This window comes from Gymnoscopelus microlampas (genome assembly GCF_963454915.1).
Source record: "Gymnoscopelus microlampas genome assembly, chromosome: 8".
NCBI classification, from domain to species: Eukaryota; Metazoa; Chordata; class Actinopteri; order Myctophiformes; family Myctophidae; genus Gymnoscopelus; species Gymnoscopelus microlampas.
The window spans coordinates 39,434,382-39,446,881 of NC_139945.1; positions in this window are offsets into that span (position 1 = coordinate 39,434,382).

The window sequence follows — 12,500 nt, forward strand, 5'->3', positions numbered from 1 at the left end:
GGATTGATTGGACGTTTTGTTCGCGATTTTTGGCATTCTTTGTAAAACGGGCCCCTCACACTAACTTTGGAAGCCAATTACGGACGAACGGTAAGGACTATCAAAATATGTTTATTGCATGGGTCCAGAGATCATGTGTACCGATTTTTGTGAAATTTGGACAAAATATGTGGGAGGAGGAGCTAAAAGTGTGTTTTGAAGAAAATTCAAAATGGCGGAAAATCTATCCTGACGCAAATGGGCGTGGCCTATATGGGGAGTTGCGTCATGACCCAAGAACTCTAGGGGAAAATTATTTGAATTTACGACCTACGGTTCAAGAGTTATAGGCCAAAACGTAAAGTGGGCTGTTATAGCGCCACCATGTGGCTGACTGGTGTAATTATTTTATTAATAATTTGGAAATAAACTATGAACCTCTGTTCTGCCTCCAGGCAGTTATTTTGATGTTTAGCACCGCCCAGTGGTTTAATGTGGTATTGCAGCAGTAGGACTGGGGATGGGTAATTGAGGAGGTCACACCTGGCCTGAGTGTATTTGATTTGAAGATTAGCACCTGTTCTGTATTGAAGTAATCAAGGCACAGCCCTAAGCTCAGTCATTTCAGAAGCACACTCTGTAGACAGCACATGAGTGTTTGTTGCAGCATTATGTTGTTACTCCTTGTTTCCCCAACGCAAGCATTATCTGTAAGTAAATGTATTTACTTAGTTACATTATTTGAAAGGTTATCTTCTTGTCTGATGAATGTTTGCTGATGGAATATTTTCTGTTTTCTGTTTATGTATTTCAGTTTACTTCCTTGTTCATGCACAAATCAAATCAGTAAAACTGGAGCTAGAACGCTACATCCTGACTCCTTGTGTTGTTTTAAGGGAGTTTGGCTGGCTGTCAATTAATGGTTAGACACACCATTAGGAGGACAGCACAACCTCCTCTCCAAGTTTTTTAACTCTAACCTTTACGGTTTCTGAGAAAAAAATACTTGAATTTGAGTTTTTCTTTTTCCCATTAAAGTGGATGGGGAAATTTAATGCACTAATAAATCAATATCAATTAAACTATGTAACCAATCTCTTAGCAAAGTACAAGCAGTCTATTCCCAGTGAAGCCGGTCATTTTGACATATGGCACGAAATTGGGAAAAATAAACTGTGGGAGAAATAGCGAATCAGATTTTTTTTTATCTAGAAAGAATAAAGTTTATAGAGTACTATAGTCTGGTTGCCCGGTTAGGGCAACCACACTAATAAAGTAGGTAGAGTATTATAGTCTGGTTAGGGCAACCACACTAATTACAGAGAGAGTAGATCATACACTGGCCTGGAGAGAGCAACAGAGGACAGGATGGTACAGTATGTAGCAGTTTAAATCATGTGTGTGATTGTTAATATATCTTCTCTCTCTCTCTCTCTCTCTCTCTCTCTCTCTCTCTCTCTCTCTCTCTCTCTCTCTCTCTCTCTCTCGTGTGTGTGTGTGTGTGTGTTTGTCAAGTAGAGGTGCAAGGGACAGATTTACACCCCATGCACAGGAGAGATGAAGGCCATTTTTCAGGCTGCCGTCATCTCTCTCTCTCTATCTCTCTGTTCTCGCTGCTGGCTGGCATCACTCCAGGTTGATTTCTTCACAGCCCACAGGCAGTTTTCTGTCTGTCTGTCTGTCTGTCTGACATCCACCGATCTCTACCCCTCATCCTGTCTTCCCACCCCTCCTCTGACATCCTAAAACCTACTTACATATCCTTCTCTTACCTTCTACCCCTTCATCTCTCATCTCACACATATCACTCTCTCTGTCGCTAAACGCGTCTCTCTACCTCTCCTTCAGCCATCTCTCTCTCTCTCTCTCTCTCTTTGTCGCTCTCTCTCTCTCTGTCTCTCTCTCACTAGCTTCATTCACTCGTCTTCCAATTTTCACATTTCAGTCTATCTCTCGTTAATCTAGATTTCTCTGTCATTTGTGTTTTTTCTCCCATCCTTTTTCTCCGTTCTTTCCTCTCTATCTCTGTTCTCATTTGGGAGGTGAAGTGGGCTGGAGTGGTGGTGGTGGGTGGAGGGGGTGGAGGGGTCTGCAGGGTAGTTTGCCGGTGAGGCAGCTCTATTTCCTGTGTTGTTGTATAGCGTGATGTGGGTTCAAGGTCCCTTTTCCATCAGCCTCTCTCTCCCTCTCTCCCCTCTCTCACTCTCTCTGCTCCGTTAGTAACTCTACCATAAATCCACCAATACAATACATACAGTACACACCCACTTCACCCCCCCCCCCCCCCGTCTCTTATACACAACACACACACACACACACACACACACACACACACACACACACACACACACACACACACACACACACACACACGTGCACACACACACACGTGCACACACAATCAATACAAGCCTGCTTGGCACTGCCAAAGTCCAAAATGACTATAGATTTTCTGTCGGCACTGCCACTAAATTATGCAAACCCCTAGTTTATGTCCCAGCACTTTTTTGGCCGTCCCTCCTCTTTAGAGCGGAAGCGGACCACCACCTAAGAAGCTATGGACCAACATGTATAGGGATGCATATATATATATATATATACACACATATACGCACACACACACATCGGTGCTGTCGGGCAGAAACCTTGTATCTCCATATTTCATCTTTTTATGTTTTCTCTTAAATAAATTCCCTATTTAGGTTTCGAGAGCCTGTAAGGCTTCGAAAGCTATTACATCTCTACACTTTCATTATTATTATTCTTCCGCCGGTTTTGCCAGTTCTGGCCTAACCGCGTGGTCACTTTTTATGAAATTCGGCAATATGGTAGAGGGCTATGCCAAACGGCGAAAACCCGAAACTCACAAACATTGGCCAAAGGGTGGCGCTGTAGCACTCAATTGAAATATGCCAACTTTGAACAGGTACAACTCATGCCCTGTTTGACCCACAGCCATGAAACTTCGATGCACACATGCGTCTCCTCATGCCTAACAACTTTCACACTCTGACTTTTGACCTCTGACCTTTAGATCTCCCACCATTTCGAATTCTATGAAAAGCAGTAAAAAGCAGTAAAAAAATCACTTCTCCTGGGATTTATGAGCAATCTGTACGAAACTGTATACACATGAACTTTGGACCAATGCCGACAAACGTAACTTAGCGGATTTTCCATAAGTGAAAACGTTAAGCTTTTATAAGCCAATGAAAATTGCAGCTTTTTTTTAATTATTCATCTGCCCCTAACACATACATGCAGACTCACATTTGTTTGACACTTTGCAATATTGTAGAGGGTCCTTCCAAGTATCACTGAAACCAATCTTACTCCAATTGGTCAAAGGGGGGCGCTATAGCAATTTTTTGAAAATGCAAACTTTAAACAGGCAAAAGTCATGCCTCGTTTGGCCGACAGCCGTTAAACCTGCTTACACATGTGCCTTGACTCATGAGGAACACATGTATCACTTTGACCAGTAAGCTCTGCCCTTAGATTGTCTGCAATTTTGAGCAGTTTGAAAAACATTTAAATCCAGGATTTCTGAGCAATTTGCGTGAAAGTGTGTCATGTGTTTGAACTCCCTTTTCACTGGTTCAGGTGTGTAGGTTCAATAGCTTGATAGCTTAATCATCTGCCTTGAAACCACAGGGTTGCTGGTTCGAATCCCACCTCAGGTAGACTTCATTATAATTGCATTGCACACAACATGACTGTATCAATGAGGAACATATCTATCACTTTGACCAGTAAGCTCCGCCCTTAGATTGTCTGCAATTTTGAGCAGTTTGAAAAACATTTAAATCCAGCATTTCTGAGCAATTTGCGTGAAAGTGTGTCATGTGTGTGAACTCCTTTTTCATCAGTTCGGGTCTGTTGGCCCAATGGCTTAATCATCTGCCTTGATACCACAGGGTCGCTGGTTCAAATCTCACCTCATGCAGACCTCAACTCAATTGCATTGCACACAACATGACTGTATCAATGCATGTGCAATTGTTAAAGATAACGAGAAATGCATACTTGAAAGTAGTTATTTTCAATGTATGACGTAATTCATTTGCCCTTTTGTTTTGTGTTGTTGGATTCTCCTTTCTCACTATCTGATGCTGTCGATTCAATAGCTCCACCAGTAGAGTGTGAGCCTCATGTGCCGAAGGTCCCTGGTTCAAATCCCACTGATTACAGTTTACATTTATATTGCATTATACAAAACATGACCCTGTTAATTCAGACATGTGCAATTTTTAAACAATAACATGAAATGCTTTTTTGAGAGTAGTTGTTTTTTATGTATGACATACTTTCTTGTGAAAATAGCCGATCTACAATCTCACAACTTTTCAGATAGCAACGCGTTGTGAGCTTGTAGGTCGACTATTTTCACTAGTTTCCAGTCCGAGGAGACAAAAAGAAAAACTTTATTGGTAAATGTTTTGTGAACCAGTGATCTACAGTAGTTAGCGAAATAGAGGCTTGGTTCATAATGGACGGAAAAACCTATAGATATCAACAGACACCATCAGGGAGGCCATATCTCTAGCTCAATGAGAAGAGAGGCAGCCTGTGAATCCATAGGTCGCTGGTTCGATCCCTGTCCCCAACAATGCGTTGAGGTGATCATCATTTGGAATTCCCCCTATTCCCATGGATTGGATCCACCCCTCTCACTCATCACCAATCACACATGCACAGTACAATTTTTAGGTACTTTTACTTTACTACTCTACTCTACTACAATTACAGCAGATGACAGCTTTAGTTACTTGTTACTTTGCAGATGTAATTATTAATACAACACCTACAGTAACCACATACAGCCGATCTACAATGTGACGCGTTATGAGCTTGTATGTATATAATAAGCAACCCATGCTGTATGATAACTTACCACATATGAAATCCAATTCTGTCTATCCAATGGCTCAGTCTGTACTGTGGCCATAGCTGAGTGGTTAGTGAGCCCACCTAAGGAGCCAGAGGCCCTGGTTGCCCCAGGTACGATTCCAGGCCAGGCCAGCAAATGCGTCGATGAAATGAAATTTGTCCCTGAGCTAGACTCTTAACCCCTAATTGCTCACAGGCCCTCATTGGAAACAAGACCGCAAGGACTTTCATGAACGGACCTGGAATTATCCTTATCCTTTACACTGTCTACCCACAAGTCTATAGGTCCCTGGTTCAAACCTCAATTTAACCGGTCCAAATATAATTTACTGAACAAAAATCATGACTTTGTTAATTAATGCATGTTCACTTCTTCTCTCTCGCTCTCTCTCTTACTGCCTCTCTTTCTCACTGCCTCTCTCTCTCTCTCCCTCTCTCTCTCTTTTCTCTCTCTCTCTCTCTCTCTCTCTCTCTCTCTCTCTCTCTCTCTCTCTCTCTCTCTCTCTCTCTCTCTCTCTGTCACTGTCTGTCTGTCTGCCAGTCTGCCACTCTGTCACTGTCTGTCTGTCTGCCAGTCTGCCACTCTGTCACTGTCTGTCTGTCTGTCTGTCTGTCTGTCTGTCTGCCTGCCAGTCTGCCAGTCTGCCACTCTGTCACTCTGTCACAGTCTGTCTGTCTGCCAGTCTGCCACTCTGTCACTGTCTGTCTGTCTGTCTGTCTGCCAGTCTGCCACTCTGTCACTGTCTGTCTGTCTGCCAGTCTGCCACTCTGTCACTGTCTGTCTGTCTGCCAGTCTGCCAGTCTGCCACAGTCTGTCTGTCTGCCAGTCTGCCACTCTGTCACTGTCTGTCTGTCTGTCTGCCAGTCTGCCACTCTGCCACTCTGTCACAGTCTGTCTGTTTGTCTGTCTGCCACTCTGTCACAGTCTGCCAGTCTGCCAGTCTGTCACAGTCTGCCAGTCTGCCACTCTGTCACTGTCTGTCTGTCTGCCAGTCTGCCAGTCTGCCACAGTCTGTCTGTCTGCCAGTCTGCCAGTCTGCCACAGTCTGTCACAGTCTGCCAGTCTGCCAGTCTGCCACTCTGTCACAGTCTGCCAGTCTGCCACTCTGTCAAAGTCTGCCAGTCTGCCAGTCTGCCACTCTGTCACAGTCTGCCAGTCTGCCATTATTCTCGAAACCGCTCATTGCTGCTTGCAGCTATATTTTATACTTGGTCTTTGACAGTACCGCTTTAAAATAACAGATTCACAAGAGCTCAGAACTTGTAGAGCTGTTGTTTTTGCTATTTATTTTCAAGTTGAGTCGATTCTTTCAATGTTTTAGAAAATGTTAACCTATAATGACCCAATTATGGGTCATTATAGGCCCAAAATAGGGACACCCGGTACAATGGCCCTCATTTATCAACGGAGCGTATAAACCGGCTTATATTTTTCCATATTTTCGGCCGTACACCAACGTCGAACGAAGTCACATTCATCAACGAATCCTATACAGCCAATTCTAGCGTACATCAGGTCGGAGCTTTGACAAATCTCACGTCTGAAAACGAGCATCATTTAAATAACACGCCCTTAAATATTCACAAAACGCCCCGACTTCACGACATTAAAAACCAGAGTACGACCCAAAAAAAGCATGAAAAGCCAATAAGAAAGAGTTTCCCCCCCTCGCCTCGCCACACGCGCACACGCCTCTCTCTCTCTCTCACACACACACACACACACGCCCGCCCAACTTTGTCTTTCATGTAATCCCTAGCGTAGTAGCGGTACAGTCTTTGTTGTCACATAGGTAGGCTTGTAGCCTAAATGAATGACATATTATGATACCAATCACATCGCCATGAATGGAATACGTTTGTGCACCCATTTATTTAACCCATACCGAGCAGTGGTGTTCGAGTTACACTAAATAAAGCAGTCATGAGACTCGGCGGAATGCAGTGATCCCGTGCCACTACGTTAATATCGGAGCGTCGGGTTTTTATCCTTAACCCAGCCAGGTTGTGTCGCCTACATAACTCTCTATGACATAACTCAATAACATAGGACAAGCTACTGTAAGTTTGTAGACCTCACTGTCCATGAAAAGATGTCGGGACTCCCGAAAATTCTCTCGCAGAAACGCTTGTATATTTTGAAAATAGCAGATCTACAAGCTCACAATGCGTCGTGATGCGACCTGTTGTGAGCTTGTAGATCTGCTATTTTCAAATAGCCAATGCAGCCAGATCTGCAAGCTTAACCGAATGACTGTTAAAGCAGTTTGTTTAAATTAGTTTATAAAATTATATATTTTCACAGCGATTATTTATTAGTGTAGATATACATATTTTGGAGTGGATTATGTGTCCAGATGCCTGTCAGACAGTCAGACAATGCTGCTCCGCAGGTCTACAATGGAATAAACGGGCGCAGCCAACGTCAACAACTGGTCTCGACCAGACGTGAGATCTCAGCGTACGGTAGGATGAATCCAACGTCAGGATATATTGATAAATGCCGAAAGTTGCGGTGATCTCGCCGTACGCCCATTATTTGGTCTGCACCGTGTTGATAAATGAGGGCCAATGTGATTAAGTCTGTCTGTTCTGTGGGGTTCATAAACATTAACCAATGAAAAGTATTAATAATAACTTGACCAACCAATAACTACATTGGATCCATTAACATAGGTTCTTGTTACTGTCTCCTGAAGTAAAAGTTTTGGACACAATTATTGCACGACAGCAACAATATTGTATGTATATAAAAAAAACTATATATATATATATATATATATATATATATATATATCTAACTATATAAATGGCGAGCGACTTCCGCACCCTAGGTGCGACACCCCACAGCTCTGTTATCGAATAAACAACGCACCGCCAGACCACATGTCGCCAACTGACTCGCCACGGCGGCCGCGCTGAATTTACGCGTCGCGTAGGGGACATCTCATTGCTCACTACACCTTTTCCACCGCGCAACATAATTAATTCCACTCACCAAATGTCGGACAAAACGGAAGGGGAGGCAGCTTCGTACCGCTTACCGTGCACACCACCGACACCGCACGGCGACGGGTTTCGCCGAAACAACACCAGCGGCCGCCATTGCACTCTGCCCATGTCCTCCACAACAGCACACACACAGCTCCTTTGCTTCAACCCCCCCCCCCTTCTTACGTACCTCCTTTGTTCCACCCAGGCCGTTACTTTCACTTCACTCATGTCTCGATCACAATATGTCCGTCCTTCACGTGCCATGTTCATCCCAAACACAAAAACGAACAGCCACAGCACAGCACGCTGCCCACGGTAATGTGGTAAACAAACCTGCCTAGGTTCATGACACCACAGGACTCGACAGTGATGTCATCATTATGCAACCCGGAAGTACAAATACCAAGGATAGGTCAGTGATGTCAGTCGGGTTGCCAAGTTTGCTGCCAGGTTTTTAAAAAAAAGCGACAGAAACAAGCAAACCGTGCATGAAAAAAAAAAAAACTGCCGAAGGGGTCCGCCATGTTCCAGGGGGGTCCCCGGGGGTCCCAACACTCACAGGGGTCGGCGGACCACCAGGGGGTCCGCGGACCACCAAAGTAACAATCACTATTAACATTTTTTTTTTTTTTTTTTTCTTTTTGGACACTTTCACTCCGGCGATTTGGGTACCCCAATATACACACACCCACGCTGGGCCCCGTGCGCGGCTGGGGTTGAGGGGGGCGTAGCCGCCCCCCGAAACTCTAGTATATATATATATATACTGTATATACACATACACACACGTACACATACCCCCCCCCCCCCCCCCCCCCCCCCACACACGCACGCACGCACGCACACGCACGCGCGCGCGCGCGCAGTATATTTATTCTAGATGGCTTTAGACAACAATGCGTTTGGAAGAGAGATGTCTAGCCTTTGGTTTGGTGCACAATAAATACAAACTGTCTACTGCTGTAGATTTGGAGATCAATAGACCCCATAAAGAGTGCTGTGAATGGCCTGCTGATGTCAGGGCTTTGTTTAAACGTTGGATAATGCACTCTGGATATCAATGCTAGTACAATATCTGTTCCACAATCTACAGTTTCTCTCTCTCTCTCTCTCTCTCTCTCTCTCTCTCTCTCTCTCTCTCTCTCTCTCTATGTCCCTCCCTCTCCCCCTCCCTCTATCCCTGGCTCTCTGTTTCTCTATCTGGAAAATTCCACCACAGTGTCTGTATTGTAGATACCACCATCTGTAGCCATTACATCAGAATGTGCAAAGTGACTTTGTGTTCAACATCCCACAAATATTTAAATGTAGTCAAATGTATTCCACAATATATTAATATGCAGTATGGCAGTACGGGTTAGGGGTTTGCGGAGATACTCCAGGTATGTGACAGAAAGGAAAACTGTTATGTTTAATGATGAAATAACATTTCACATATTGACATCAAAACTGGATGTACTGAAATGTTTTTTTTAATATATATGACATCGACAAGACATAACAATAAGACAAACAACAGACTATTATGCATGTTAAACATGAGTAATTAACCTATCATAATGAGGTACTGTATATAGGCAAACAGAATACAACAGTTGGACACATTAGCAATTTGACAAAACAAAGCAGTCACACAACAGAGTCGAGATGACTCGTGATAGGACCCCATTTGTATTCGAATGTTGCCAGACTGTCCTGTTTATTGCAACGCAGCCTCTCCAGATGTATCAGTGATACAAACTCATTAAGCCATCTAGTAAAACAAGGAGCGTCGGAAATCTTCCACTCTGTTAAAATGATTCTCTTTGCTACAAGTGTACCAAGCATAAGGGTCTGCTAAACAGAGTACGGGAGAGCAAGAGAGGCTTCGGAGCAACCAAACAAGGCAGTTAGTGCATCAGGTTGGGTTCAATATGAAAACCATGCACTCTGGTATACCAAGCAAAAATGTTTTCCCAGAACAAAATAATCCTTGGGCAAGACTAGAAAGTGTGACCCAACGTGCCCTTGGAGATGTTGCATCTGTCACAAGTATCGGAAACAGTTGGATACATTTTATTCATTTTAACCTTAGAGTAATGTAATCTGTGCACAACCTTGAACTGAACAAACTGCAATCTGGCATCTGGCTCTTTTATTTCTTATTAGTAATGTTATCTTCAAAAGGTGAGTCATCATTCATTCATAGCATTATAATACTTTCATAATACTTTTCTCTTTTGCAGTTTTTGTACTCGGTAAAACATATATATTGAGAACCACTACAATATGGCTTGCTGTAACTTCACTGCATTAATACAGTTAAAAAGAAGTGTTATTACGTAGATATATGAGGTTAATGTGATTAGTGCTTGTTTTCATCAATGCTAGATTACGGTTGCCAACCATTTGGGATCAGATTACTCTAATCCCTGCTACGTTAAATTCATTTCGATCCCTATATTAACATCCTAATCCTCGGTTTATTGATGAGCTAACTGGGGATAAGATAGGGCTTTTTGGCTGAGAGATAATTTCTAGCGGAGTATAAAAGGCGTGTGTGTGTGTGTGTGTGTGTGTGTGTGTGTGTGTGTGTGTGTGTGTGTGTGTGTGTGTGTGTGTGTGTGTGCGCGTATGCATGTGCGTGCGCTCGCTCGCACGTGTGTGTGTGTGTGTGTGTGTGTGAGTGTGTGTGTGTGTGTGTGTGTGTGTGTGTGTGTGTGTGTGTGTGTGTGTGTGTGTGTGTGTGTGTGTGTGTGTGTGTGTGTGTGTGTGTGTGTGTGCTGTGTTGCTATACTAAGTAAAGATAAATGGTTGATTTATGGATAAAACATTATTGGGGAGTTGAGCTTACAATTAGGATAAGATTCAGGTTAGGGTTAGGATGATGTATATGAGGTAGGGGTTAGAGTTATGCTTGCGATTTATGCTTAATTGCATACCGGTGTTGTGCACAGGAAAATATTTCCCTCTCTATCTGCAGGGTCTCTCCATCATGACCTTTAAACACCTCTTTCTGACACTAAGGCATGCTCTTTCTTACTTTATGCTTTCTCTTGGTGCCTCTGTTTGTTTTCTCTCTTTGTTCCCTATATCTCTGCTCCTTGCCCTTTCCTTATCTCTCAATCTCTATTTCCTCAGCCATGCTCCTTCCTCTCTCAGAATTCCCAGGTGACCCACGTTTAAAAGCCTGACTGAAAGGGCTGGAGAGCTTTTGTGTGTGTGTGTGTGTGTGTGTGTGTGTGTGTGTGTGTGTGTGTGTGTGTGTGCGTGTGCGTGTGCGTGCGTGCGTGCGTGACTGCAAGTGTGTGACTGCAAGTATGTGACTGCAAGTATGTGACTGCAAGTGTGTGACTGCAAGTGGGAGTGAATGAAAGCATTTGCAATGAGGTGAGAGAGAAAGAGACTGTCTGTCAGGACCCATGGTAGGATGATTTGGGAATAGTGGGGCCAACCTACTATTAGTTCAAAGAGGGTAGAGCCAGCACACCGGAGTAGGTACAAAAACCTCTTTATTTGGCTGACAACGTTTCGATCCTGTTGTGGATCTTCACCAGGTTATGTGATAATGCACATTTTGCCACCCCCACAGTCACAGCAGGTGTGACACATCCTACCTAAGTGACCTAAAAGGGAACCCATAGACTCGGTGTCTCACAAAAATACATTGAAAAGGGGCACAGTGGCGCAGTCGCCTCACAGCTAGAAGGTCCGGGGTTCAATTCCCACCGGGGACGCTGTGGGCGCTGGGGGCGTGTTCTCTCCTCCGCGTCATCAGTGCCCATACCCTAAGTGGGGTTGGCGAAAGGGCCTTTCTGTGTGGAGTTTGCATGTTCTCCCCGTGTTTCCTAGGGTAGGTACTAGTGATGCGCGGGTCGGGTTTTTTCATGACCCGCCCCGCCCCGCGACGGAACCCAACCCGCCTCAACCCGCCCCGCGAACCCATATATAAATCTACGGCTCAACCCGCCCCGCGACCCGCGATTTTTTTTTTATTCTGGAAAATCATTGTTAGAAAATAATCCCCAAGTGTATTCAAACTGTTTTATTGTTATTATTCTTATTCTTATTAGGAATAAAGACAAAACAAGAGCATGTTATTATTTTTATTTTTTTTGCGTGTGAGAGCGCGTGACCCGCTCACCCGCAGCCCGCATAATTTTCTCCGAAATTCTGACTCGACCCACCCGCGCCGCGGGTTGACCCGCGGGTCCCGCGGGTTACGGGTCAACCCGCGCATCACTAGTAGGTACCCTCACAAAAACATGCAGTAATCCTGGTCGCTATACCGCCTCCCCCTTGATAGCCGGGGCGCCTGATGGAGCGGAAAGGAACTGGTTGGAATAACGTGTTCCTTCCAAGCACTACGTCCTACCAGGGAAACTCCCCCTGTCAGATGATAAGGCTAGTTGGCTCTCAGGCATTGAAGGAGGTACAGTATGAGCTCGGCTCTGGGCTCTCCCTAGGCGGGGGGAGTGTAGCGCCCAGGATTACTTAGACAATTGGCACTGGGTGAAAAAGGGTTGCAAAATAGTGTGATAAAAGAATACATTGAATACTCATAGTACAAACAAGTTAAAAAAACATTTTAAATATATGGTTACTTTTTTCTTTCATTTTTCATCAGTCAATAAGTCCTAATGACCTGTCTAGGTCTG